Source organism: Siphateles boraxobius, unplaced genomic scaffold (assembly GCF_051911475.1).
Source record: "Siphateles boraxobius isolate OS27281-9 unplaced genomic scaffold, OSU_SipBor_1 48, whole genome shotgun sequence".
Taxonomy (NCBI): Eukaryota; Metazoa; Chordata; class Actinopteri; order Cypriniformes; family Leuciscidae; genus Siphateles; species Siphateles boraxobius.
This window is the reverse complement of record NW_027509119.1, coordinates 13670304-13683996: the sequence shown is the minus strand read 5'-3', so window position 1 is coordinate 13683996 and position 13693 is coordinate 13670304. Positions and strand designations below refer to the sequence as shown.

Below are 13693 nucleotides of genomic sequence, written 5' to 3'. Positions count from 1 at the left end.
GTGAAAAAGAGAGGCGCTGGGTGACGCCTGCAAACGGGGTTGGTGAAGGCACCGGCGGTGGTGCTGTGCTGGCATCTGCACTTGCAACTTCTCCGTTAACTTCGTAATGAGTACGTGGTGTTAGCTCAAAGGTGTTGAAGCTCCCCGTCGATGATGGGAATATGGCTATGTTCGACTCATCCATTAAATAAAGGCTTTGTGCTGATACCTACTTTGTTAATAAAAAATCAAAGTTATATTTTGCTAGCATGTAGTCGGGCATAATAGCCATCGTAATGTTTCAGTGTGTAAAAAATCCATTTTAAAACTATTAACCTGGCTATGTAAGATCAGCAGGATCTTCAGGAGCTAGCATAACGTTAAGTTACCTAAGCTAGCTCGGCTAGTGAAGCGTCTAACAGTAGCTGGAGCATGTTACCAAGAAGCAGTGTTAAACAGTCTTACATCTAAAATTACCTGGAAAATTCTTCCAATTTTGTCCTGCGCCATATCATCCTCTCTCATATTGACCCTTTTGTTTTCTTTAAAGAGAATATAATGGTCCATGGTAGCAAGCTCACAACAGTTCAAGTAGTTTGGCTACGCTCACAGAACGATTGAGTACACTGTACTCGCAAGTACAGCCACTTCTGGGTCAAAACAGGTGTCAGAAAATTAAAAAGTCAAAAAGTACAAAATAAATGTTTTATTATATCAGTTATTTTGTATTATAGTTTTAAACATTATATAACTACAATGTATTATGAAAGCAAAATAAAGCCATTTCTGTTTTTTTTCTCTTTTTCATATGAATCAGAAAAACAATCTGACACCTTTTCCAGAATTTAATTTCACTTCCAAATTAGAATAATGAATGAACGAAAAAGTACACGGACCACCCTATGTAAATTTTAAGTGTGTGTGTGTGTTCTGGATTATGTGTTGTTGTTTTTTTCTGTTGTTTTTTGACAAATATTTTTTTTACAAATTTCCATTCATTCCTATAGGGGTCAACCACATAGCAACAAAATCTCGATTCCACTAATTATTATTTTTTGTGTGTATTCCAATTTCATGTGTCACAAAAGTGAAAAGTTCTTGTACCATTCCAATGAACACTCAATTTTGAAAAGTTAAAAGAAAATGAATTTCTGGTGGCCGTGGAGAAGATGAAGAGAGAGCGAGAGAGATATAGAGTTATATCTACAGTTATACAACTACAGATAATTAAGGTGGCTGTAAAAAAATAAAAAACAGACTAGAGGATAATACATTTATTACCCATGATACTCACACGTTAGAACGTGGACCTCATTAATTCATGTTATGACGTCCTTGTGTTAAAAATTTTCCCCTCTGTCATAGCCCTTCTGTGTAATGTTTTTCTACTGATAGGAGGCCAGTGTTTTGTTCCATATAATGGTTACCTGTGTGATCTGAACAGGGCAAGTTTGTCCAAGATCAGCACTGAAGGAAAACTTCCTCCCAGTTCGTGTAGTTATTCCCACAGGAGGCTTGTTTCAGTCTCTCCGTCCCCTGAGTCAGGCTGTTTGGCTGTTTGGCTTCACGGCTGATGAGTATAGACTTCAGCTTCATTAGCCACTATCTCTAGAGTGCAAAAGCCCAAGAGCAACTGCCTTGGGCCTTTGTGTAATTTCCCAAAAGCAGCACACGGGAAGAGACAGAGCAGGGTAACTAATGTGCAACACCTATGAAGCAGGGGATAAACAGAGCAGTTACAATTTCCTGGAAGCTGATAGCGGTAAACAAAATTAATCTGGTGTTTGTCTTTTCTTTAAAGCACACAATTCAATCAAAAACTAGATTTGAACCTTTGAACTTGAAAATATATGAAAGTCCATTTCAGCAACATAAAAAATGCTTTTGTAATTCACAATTGGGTTGGGTCTCAGCAGCAGGAGGGATGTAGAGGTCAGTAAGCAGGGCTGAGTTGAGTGGGGGACGGAGGGGGGTGACTCTGGGACGCAAGAATCACTGTCTTCATGTTTTTTATCATTTACGCCCGTGTTATGGAAATCATTATGAACAGCAGCTACGCTAATTATTTTCCCTTTTTGCTTTTCTGCTGTTATCTCGGGGACGCGAGTCCCGAGAAAAACGGCGTTTGTCAGCTCCAGTTTGTATCCAGCCTTTCACGGAGACTTCAGATACCCCAATCACAAAGCCTGTGAAGAGACGACTCAACACCGGCGATATGGACCCTCTATGGTGGACGGCACTGATCCTCAACAACTCGTCTCAACACCGGCGTGATTACTTGGACTTCCAAAAGATGGAAATGGATAAATATTCTAAATGTTCCGATCCAATCTGCCTTGTAATGCTGCCCGAATCATAAATCATGCACTGTTCCTTCGTTGTCCAGAGGAGAACTGGCCCTCCGACTGAGTCTGGTTTCTCCCAAGGTTTTTTTCTCCATTCTGTCACTTGATGGAGTTTTGGTTCCTTGCCACTGTTGCCTTGGCTTTTGGCATGCTTAGTTGGGGACATTTAATATTCAATAATATTATTGATCTGCCTTACTTAAGGTGGACGTTGACGCAATTTTCTTTTAGAAACAAACTCTGTTATATTATTTTCATGTTATCACTGTGAAGCTGCTTTGATACAATCTGTATTGTAAAAAGCGCTATATAAATAAAGGTGACTTGACTTGACTTGACAATTATGACAAAAATCAAAATTACAAATTTTTAATCTCATAATCATTTTCTTAATTCGTTTTCATCTCATAGATATGACTTAGTATGTCATAATTATGACTTTTTATATCATAATTCATGTATTAAAGTATGATCTTTTATGCTGCAGAATTGGGCTTCTATAAACATATGATCAAATGGGATAAAAAAGATACAAGTAGAGTGCACATGTCTGCAACTTCAGTTTAACATATAATAGTGTTTTGAAAGACTTGCTCTTAAAGGGAAAAACATGCATCAAAATGATGCTGCAGTAAAATGAGCCATGAGACCCCTCCAGACGGCCCTTCAAGCTATCACACTAAAATTAAACGTGCCGTAACACCACATCACACTCTGCTCAGAAACATCCCCAGAGCTGCTCTCATACAACGAGCACTCGCAGTGTGAAGAGAAAGCACAGCGTCAATGCAGTGAGACAGGCTGTTTGAAGGTTAAATATGGTACGATTAGCACATGAAACTGGTGGAGAACTGCCCAAGTTTACTCTTTTGTGATCAGTGACAGTAAGAAAATGGAAACAGATGTGTAAATGAACTCAATTCAGATTGAGTTTTCATTATAAGGCTTGAAAAAAGCTTTCGGTTGGCATTCCTGTTAATCTCAATGGCTGGTGGATGACCTCCTGAAGTATGCAAATTGCTATAGCCCTGTCATGAGGCAAACTTCATTTGCATATACACGTGCGCGTGTATGTTAAGTTCACAAGAACTTAGGTGGGTGTCCCATTTGTCATTTTAGGTTTCAGAAGCATGCCCAATCAGAATCCACAAGAGTTTAAAGAGCTTGAGCATTTAAAGTGGCAGATGACAAAACTGCAGTTTGCTTAGAATAAACATAACATTCGCTGGTGTGGACGTTAATGGTAAATGTTATCGTTATAGTTATAGTTATAATATAGTTATCGTTATAGCTTTTGTTCTTGGTGTGAATGAGCATTTAGAGTTCCATTTGGGACAGGGCCTATGTGACCAACAAAAGTTTGATTCTTACATGTTTTGTTCATCATGACAGTCTTCACAAATTAACATGACTTTTATGAATTTTGAAGCCTAAATACATAAGCAGAACTTACGGAAGACCCTAGAGATGTCTCCTACTCCTGCTCAATCCAGACGGTTGTCATGAGGGGACCGCACTGTGGTTGCAGCCGTTGTGTGTGCAAATACACTGCAGCTATTAACACCAGACAGAAGGAGATTCACATCACCATTTGGAAAGAAGCGTAAATGGATGGACAAGCATAGGTTACTGTAAAGCTACGTCTTAGTTGGTGCTTATCTTGGCGAAAGCCGAGTACAAATCAGCATGAAGTTTTAACATCTACACTCGTGTAATGGAAATCATGAAGATCTGGATGCGTCCAGTGACTGCGGTGAATAGTGCTGCTGGCAACAAGGGAAAGACCTTGCGACAGCCTGGAGAGACAGCTGACAGGAGGAAAGAGACCCCAATGGGGCTGGTAAGGGTTAGTTACCCTTGTCGGCAGTATCCAGCTCGGTGTTTACAGGATGCTGGAGACAGCCGCCCAAGGCTTCTGAGAAATTAAAGAGGAAAATACCCCTAGAGTCTGCGAGAGCGGGGGTGGAAGATGACTCAATGTTGGACAACATGGTTAACGACTTCGGAATGGAAACGGATATGAGTATGGAGAGTACTTCACAAAAGACTAGTTCAGGTTCTGCAGTTAGCAAAGTCATTGAACTCCAAGCTTGTGTCTGTGGCTGGAGCAAGGCGACAACGGTCAGGGATTTGAAGATTCATCAAGGGAAAATTAAATGCTTGAGAGAGAAGGGACAAGGGCCTCGCATTGATCAGTACTTCTTACAAAGTCAGTCAAGTCAGTCGAATGAAATCCAGCGACAGGAAGCAAACCACAGTTCGCAGGATATCAGCACCCCTGTCATAGAGGAGAGGAGGGTTTGCACAGTTAGTGATGCACACATTGATACTTGTGAGCCCGTCAGATTAACCAGCAAAAGAGAGAAAAGAACCTCAACGGGCATAGGCCTGGAGTTAGATGGCCAAGAGCTTGTGAGAAAACTGCATGGGACACGGTAAACACAGATCTATGCTTTGCATTGGAAAGATTAACTGGTACAGTTGAAAAGAAGCTGGATAAATTTGGGGACATCATTTACGCATATGGAAGTGAGAGGTTTGGTGTGGAAAAAAGGAAGCACAAAGTACAAACTACTCCTGGAATGTCTAGACGGCAGCAAAAAATTGAAGGGTTAGTTAGAGAAAGGAGGCAGCTGAGGAAGCAATGGAAAAGAGCAGAACAAGGTCAGAAGGAGGGACTCAATCTCTTACAAAGGGCCATAAAAGATAAGCTTGCAACATTACGCAGAGCTGAGCACCTACGGAAACACTACAAAAAGAAGGAGCGTGCGAGGGCTAATTTCTATAAAGATCCATTCAAATTCATAAAGAAGTTATTCACCAGTGAGAAGAATGGCACTTTAAAAGCATCTAGGGTTGAGCTAGAGAGATATTTGGAGGAAACGCATACAGATGCAAAAAGGCATGAGCTTATGTCAATTCCGTCAGACATCCCACCTATCAATCCACCAGAGTACCAAATGGAGGTCTGTACACCTAAGTGGAATGAGATAGAGCAGGTTGTGAGAAAGGCAAGGGCTTCATCATCTCCAGGGCCTAATGGAGTTCCGTTTAGAGTGTACAAGAGTGCTTCAGGAGTTCTACGAATTCTGTGGAAATTGATAAAAGTGGCATGGGAAAAGCAGGTTGTACCTAGAGCATGGCACCGAGCAGGTGGAGTCTTTATACCTAAAGAAAAAGATGCTACAAGCATCAGTCAGTTTCGTCCTATTTCATTAAACATTAAACATTGAAGGTAAGATTGTCTTCAGCATTATTGCTCAGAGATTGTCAACTTACCTATTAAAGAATGGCTTCATTGACACTTTAGTTCAAAAAAGCAGGCATTCCAGGGTTCTCAGGATGCTTAGAACACATCAATGTCATCTGACAACGAATTCAATCAGATAAAAAGGAGAGGAAGGAGCTCCATGTGACATTCCTGGATTTGGCTAATGCATATGGTTCAGTGCCACATGAGCTTCTTTGGGCAGCATTTGATTTTTCCAGGGTACCGATGTCGATAACAAATTTAGTGAAAGCCTATTTTGGAGATTTGCAATTTAGTTTCTCAACTCCAGAATTCAGCACTACATGGCAATGCTTAGAGTTTGGAATAATGGCAGGATGCACAATTCCTCCACTGGCTTTTACCATGGCAATGGAAGTAATCATTAGGGCATCAAAATGGGTAGTAGGAGGAGAGCGTTTGGCTTCTGGGATGCGACTACCACCAATCAGAGCATACATGGATGACATCACAACCATGACTACAACAGTAACCTGCACTAATCGGTTATTGGGCAAGTTAACCGATAACATTGAATGGGCACGAATGCAATTTAAGCCCTCTAAATCAAGGAGCATCTCGATAATTAAAGGCAAGGTGGTAGATAAAACATTCTTCATTAATGGTGAGGCAATACCAACAGTTTCTGAGAAGCCAGTGAAGAGTCTTGGGAGATGGTATGATGGGGATCTAAAGGACACAGTTCGAGTGGGAGAAGTTAGACGACAAGCAGTGGAAGGGTTGAAGAGCAAAAACAGCTGCGTTTTACCAAGGAAACTCAAACTCTGGTGCTTTCAGTTTGGTCTACTGCCGAGGTTGCTATGGCCACTGACTGTGTACGAGGTTTCTTTGACAACAGTGGATAAGCTGGAAGCGTTAATAAGTTCATATATCAGGAAATGGTTGGGAGTTCCACGCTGCCTCAGCAGAGTGGGACTTTATAGTAAAGGAATATTTCAGCTGCTAGTCTCTGCTTTAACTGAGGAGTTTAAGTGTGCCAATGTCAGACTGGAAATTACCTTAGTAGAGTCACGCGACAAATGTGTAAGGGAGGCAGAACCTGTGTTAAAAACTGGTAGAAAGTGGTCAGCAAAGAAATCTGTGGAAGAGGCAAAGGCTGCCCTTCAAATTGGTGATATCGCGTAAATGGATGGAGAAGCATAGGTTACTGTAAAGCTACGTCTTAGTTGGTGCTTATCTTGGCGAAAGCCGAGTACAAATCAGCATGAAGTTTTAACGTCTACTCTCGTGTAATGGAAAACAATAAGCAGAACTTAAAAGCTAAACTTGAGCTATAAGTTGAGTAACCTTTATTTTTTTTACAGCGCTTTATACAATACAGATAGTTTCAAAACAGCTTTACATTAAACAGCAGGAAAATAATCATTCAAATAAATGAATTGCACCACGGTTGCATGACATCAATGTCACCATCACTAAGATTAACTCTTTCAGTCTTTATTCTAAAAACATTTTCCCTGAAAGTTTGAGATAGAATAGTTTGCAACGCCGCCCACACTGCTGAGAGCAATGTTTAAATGAATATGTAAATACAGTATGTGCTTCATGATTTCCTCTCAATACGAAAACACAACAAAAATGTCAACGGTGAGAAAACAGCAGTTAAGAAACCCTCTAGTGCACTTCGGTCATTTTTGACCTAAATTTTTTTTTTTCTTCATCGGAATGGTACGAAACTTGGTAAAGGTTTTGGCACTTGCTGAGTGAACACAAAATAAAAATCATGGACATGATTCGAACAGGTTAAATTATCCTGAAAAAAATTAGTCACACTTGTACTCCTCTCATCAAAAATGACTGCATAGGAAATGAATGGGAAACGAATTTCACCTATTGAAAACTTTTGGTACTGCAGCCAAATAAAGTCTTACTGAAAGCTAATTTTTTTGAGATTTCAGGCTCAAATTTTTAACACAACTTGTTTAGATTTATTGCTTTGATTTTCTCACAGTTTGAGGAAAACGTGTTTGTATATTTAAATATATATGTCATAAAATTTAAAATAATATTGTTGCACATTTTTCATAACAATTAATGTAAAATTCTGTAACTTTTTAAAATAATATAATATAAATAAAATAAAAAATTCGGTCATTTTTGACTGACACGCAAAGACGAAAAGAGGGAAAGCATCTGATGATAGTGATGTGAATATTTTTGCACCAGCTCTGCAATTCAGCATTACAGTCACTTGACGTTTAATTATATAGCACTTTATACAATAGATTGCTTTAAAGTAGGTAGCTTTGCAGTATTAAAAGTGAAAAAACAGTGTATGTCTCATTCATTTAAAACTTTAATTTCTTCAATAAAGCAGCTCTCCAATGTGTTCACAATGTTGTTACTCTTGTCCGGCCTCGACGGACTGAACAGTAGAAAGAAGGTGGAGCCTTTCAGAGCCACAACCACTATGGCATCATCGCCACGGCCCAATGGTAGTTTGAGGGTGTTTACCAGCAAGAGCAAACTTTTCCTGAGAGTTTTCTTTGACAAGCTGTTTCGAACTCCAGAAACAAACTCCAAACAAACTACATTTGACTTGATTTTGTTCAAATTTACATCACACCAGTTTGATCTTCGACTTTGCTTAGTGTATTGAGGCCTCTGCGGTTAGGTTTTACTTTTTTCTATGTTTATGTACTGTATGAATGAAACAACAACAAAGAAAACAGAATTTACCACTTTATTTACAAAAAATGAATCTCCAACACCTGTTCACATAACGTCTGGTCTCGTGTCAACACCACAAATGCGTGCGTTCACGAGAGCACCATGACACATATGTGTGTTGTGTTGATGGAAGGCCAGACGTTGTTGCATGAATGCACTTTAGAGAATAATATCTTGTAAATAAAGTGGTAAATCATGTTTTGCGCAAACAAAGCACTTGCGTCACTTCATAATATTGAGGTTAAACCACTGGAGTCACATGGATTACTTTAATGATATCTTTACTACCTTTCTGGGGCTTGAAAGTGGTAATTGCGTAGACCCTCAATGGAGGGAAATAAAGCTTTCGGATTTAATTAAACATATCTGCATTTGTGTTCTGAAGATGAATAAATGTCTTACGGGTTTGGAATGACATGAGGGTGAGTAATTAATGACATAATTTTCGTTTGTGGGTGAACTAACCCTTTGATAGATGCCATAGGGGTGTGTTGTCATATCAGTTTATTAATAAAAGTCTATCAAGCTTTTAAAAGCCTTCCAAAATGTGGCCACATGCAAAGAACTGGCGATAATAATTGTCATGTCATTTGACCAAAAAAAATAATTTAGTCAGAATGTATTGCAAATTTTAAATGGCATCCAACACTCTCATAACAATTTTACATTTTGGCTTTTGTACAATCTGCTATGCACCACTTATGGTTAGGTTTAAGGATAGACCTTATTGCTTACTTTTTTGCCTGAATTTGAAATCGCCACATTGTTAAATAGTCACGTTTTCTAATGAGATCAAGTTTGACTGTGAATTAAGTTGCTTTTTGTCTACATAATGGTGTAGTCAGGGTTAACCAGACCTAACCAGCCAAACTTTGACCCAGTGTAATTGCAAAATGTGACGAGATTTCTCATGGAGTGAAAAGCCATGACGGAGCGTGAGGGTTAAATTAGCATAGAATATGTCACCGCTACATTCACATTACATTCACTGTTGTTTTGCTGTTTTTATAAAAACATTGATGTATCCAGCCCGACATCAAGTGGATCTGATCCCAATGTTTGCTGTTGGCAGGTAAGTCGGAAACACCTCTTACACATATCAATCTTCTACACTGTGTACTTGTCTCAACAGTTCAGAATAAGGCTCCTTCAAAAGCTGCTGACTCACTGGCCTGACAAACGGATCCTTATTGAGCTTGTCTGCCACCACATTCAGTTTTCCAGGAACGCATTTGATCTCAAAAGAGTATGTGCCAAGTATTGAGACCCAGCACTGCTCACATTCATCCAATTTTCGGCTTGATCCTAATGTATGTTAGCGGTTTATTATCTCTCCACACAGTAAACTAATGGCCTTTAAGCCAGTGACTGAACTTGTCACACACCTCCCACTTTAGAGCTAAGAATTCCAATCTGTGTGCAGGATATTTAGTTTGGCTACGGCTCAAAGCCTTGCTTACAAACACTATTGGTCTCGACTTGTCCTAACCAGCAGGTATCGGAGACAGTAGTCTCTCAGATACCTGCTGGTGAGGACAAGGCGAGATCAATAGGGTTTCGTGACGGCACCTAAGCCGTCGAAGGACGCGTCGATACAGAGAAGAAAAGGATGCTCAAAATCTAAATGAGCCAGCCCCACATTGTCGACAAGTATTTTAACTCTTCAAAGGCCAACATCAAAGTCTGGGGTCCAGTCCTGGGGCGTCAACTCCTGAAAAATGGCCGCTCTCTTGTGACCACCCGCAGCTTTCACTGAGCGTTTCTGGACAGCTGTTAAGTTGAAGATGTGTGCAACTTGGAATAAAGGCTTGGTAGTACAGAACCATTCCAAGAAAAGATCCAATTTTTTGTGAAGGTGTGGTTCCATATTCCTTCAAGTCACCTTCATTTACATAGTGCTTTTTACAATACAAATTGTTTCAAAGCAGCTTTACAGTGATAAAAGGAAATTAATGCAACAAAGATTGTTTCGGCTTTACAGCAGCTCTAGAAGAAAGTCATTGTCTAGGTTTAAGTAAGTTCAGTGCTGATTCAGTTGATTCATTTCTGCTGTTAAAATTTAGGGTCCGTTTACACAACACCGTTTTAAACTTAAAACAGAAACATTTTCTGGCCGTTTATTTACACGACAACAGCATTTTGGTTGCCTGAAAACGCAAACTTTGAGACAGGTTTCAAAGTGCAACTTTTTTAAAACGAGTTATGAAAACAATACTGTTATCATCTCTTTTAATCACTTCCGATGTGTGAACGCTGTGCGCGAATGGCTTCCTCTCCACGCTATGTCTCCCTTCAAAGCATATGCAGACACAAGTGGTTCTGTTGCTGTTGGTTTAAGGCAGGGGTTTTCAAACTTTTTGTGTGTGTGGACCACTATTTGTAATCAAGAATCCTCATAATACACATAATAAAATATATCTACACACAGTCCTTCCTGAATTAATCCGCACCTCTAAATAGGCTTACTAACATTAAAACTATAACTGGTCATCACATCAGTTCAACAGCTTGTTAAAAGAAAGTTTACTGCACACAACGGCTGCCACATATTTAATTTATTTATTTACTCAAGCGCCCGAGGGCATAATCAAGTTCATTTCAGGGATGCAAACATGTATGGTCAAAAAAGAGAGAGGTAATCGAAGCCCTCGCCCCGCGGCAAATATCCAGATACTTACATTGCCGCCAACCTCTGCCACCCCTATAGGCACATATAGTAAAATGAAATTCAAATAAAGTTTTCACAAAAAAAGGTTTTAAAAAAAGATAAACCTCACTTATTTCAGCCTTTAAATCATTTTTATAAAAAGAATGATTCAAAAAAAGATAAATTACTTGACATTTACATCGATGCACATTAGCTTATCTTTTATTATTAGCTAATAGTAAAATTCGGTCCGATTTTCCCGTGCCGTCTGTCGTTGCTATGCGCGCTCTCCACAACTTAGTTGTGCTTAGTAGCTAATAGATTTCCACCACCGAAAAACGCTTGCTGTAGCTCTACTACAAGATTTATTTACGGAGAAGAGAAAAACACCCGTAGTGTTTGGGTGCATGTGCATTCTTACATTCTTCATTGACTGAGCTTTCAATGTTTACGGAAAGGATGAAGCTGATTTGTTTGTTTTTGTCACATGAACTGCGGTGCGTTTGCGGCATTATGAAAAGTTGAGGTGTTTTCATCTCGCTGCGCCTAAAAAAATGAGTGCGTCACATCAATTATGAGCGCACTTGCCGCGCGCCTACATGAAATAATGAACTTGAGAGCGCAAAAGACACGATATGTGAACGGGCCCTTGACGAGCTACCTCCAATCGAGCAACGTGTTGGAGACCCCAGTAAAAAATACGCAGCAAGAAGAAACACTAGCGTTTCACGCCTGCGCGCATACTGCTGTTTTGGCGTGCAGTCTTCTGATTTGCTTATTTCCTATTTACTTGTTTGGTGGAGGCAATCCAGAATTACTGTTGGTGAAATTATAATCAGACAAATATTTTATATAATGGCAAAATATTTGCCTCTGCTGCTTTTCTCTTCAGAGAACCTGTTGCTATCCACCGATCCATGTTGTGGTTCTAACGGCACTGAACTTGAACGTCACGACCGAGCACCACTAGCCTATTTTAGTAATCACACAATTTACTTTTTTTATGGGGATTCCTGGTAAAAAATATAATTTTATATTTTATTTTGCCTTTCCACGGACCACCTGCAGTACCCTGACGGACCAATATTGGTCCGCGGACCACAGTTTGGGAACCACTGGTTTAAGCTGTTAAACAGTTGTTGCTGTTTAAATACTTTTCTCCAAATCCACCATGACAACGTACTCGGTTACTAACGTAACCTCGGTTCTCTCTAGAGAGGGAATGAGTACTGCGTAATATCTTACGCTACGGGGAAAACCTCTTTTCCACGAGATATTGAAGCCAAAAATTATCCTTAATTTTGAATTAATGTAAAACGCTGTGCGGCTGCCCTGTGGCAACAGCAGCAGCCTATCGAGAGAGGCCCTGCGTGACGTGATACCCAATGGGGGCGCTTCGTGCCCATTTCGTCACGTCCCGCCAGAATAGGCGTGGCCTTGGCCTATAAACAGGCTGATACAAACTGGTTTTCATCACTGAAGCGAACCAGCGCTGGTGTATGCACGACAAGATACGCAGTACTCGTTCCCTCTCTAGAGAGAACCAAGGTTAGGTTACGTTAGTAACCGAGTACGTTCTCTCTCGAGAGTATCTCTCGTACTGTGTAATATCTTACCCTATGGGGAACACAATGCAACACGCCGTGCGTACTGGGATCTGACACCAAAGTCCCAAGGGCAGTAGCCCGGGGCTCATATAGTGCATAATCACCGTAGACTCACAGAGAGTCAGAGAAGAGAGGCTACAAGCATCATTCCCCATGAAATAGCATCCCACAGGAGCTAGTTATGTTAACAGTGTTTCACGCAGACAGGGTGAACGTGTTCAGCCTGAACTGGTTATAAGTACGGGTTATTCAACACCCATGGAGCTGTTCTATCGATCAGTGAGCAATCCAGAAGCAAAACTCAGCATTCTGCGCCGGCGCAGCGGGGCAGATAGTACTGAATTCTAGACCGACTGCAGCTTGGCCTGTAAGGCGGGAACCTCTAGGTTATAAAACCTTATAAATGTAGACGGCGAGGCCCAGACTGCCGCCATACAGATATCTTGCAAGGAAATCCCGCTAGACCACGCCCACGACGAGACCACGCCCCTCGTGGAGTGCGCTCTGACACCCAAAGGACACTGCAGGCCCTTAGAAGTGTAAGCCAGCGCTATGGCATTGACTATCCATCTGGATAGGCTCTGTTTTGATGCGGCCAGTCCCTTGGAGCGTCCGCCAAACAAAACGAAGAGCTGCTCAGTCTGTCTGGAGACAGATGAGCGGGACACATAAGTTCTCAGTGCCCTGACAGGGCAGAGGAGACTCGCATCCTCCTCCTCATCATGAACCGGGAGGGCGCACAGGAAAATAACCTGGGCCCTGAACGGTGTGTTGAGGGATTTGGGCACGAACCCATGCATTGGTTTGAGTATGACTTTTGAGTCATTAGGCCCAAACTCCACGCATGACGCGCTTATTGAAAACGCTTGCAGTCCCCTACGCGCTTCACTGAAGCGAGAGCCATAAGGAATACCGTTTTGAGAGACAGATGTTTCATGTCTGACAAATGGATTGGCTCGAACGGGGCATCTTTCATGGCTTCAAAACCGGTAGAAAGGTCCCACACAGGGACTGAGGGGGGTCTGGGAGGATTCAGCCTCCGAGCTCCCCTGAGGAATCGCACGACCAGGTCGTTTTTCCCCACTGACTGGCCAGACGTCGGTTTTGCAAACGCCGCTATGGCCGCCACGTATACTTTGAGCGTGGATGGGGTTCT

General features: G+C 41.1%; 1 long non-coding RNA gene across 1 annotated transcript in view; it reads right to left on the bottom strand.

Moving 5' to 3' along the window:
• Window positions 1-13693, bottom strand: part of LOC143710833 (uncharacterized) — a 108289-nt gene that overhangs the window by 23139 nt on the left and 71457 nt on the right. The gene's annotated exons all lie outside the window — the stretch shown is intronic.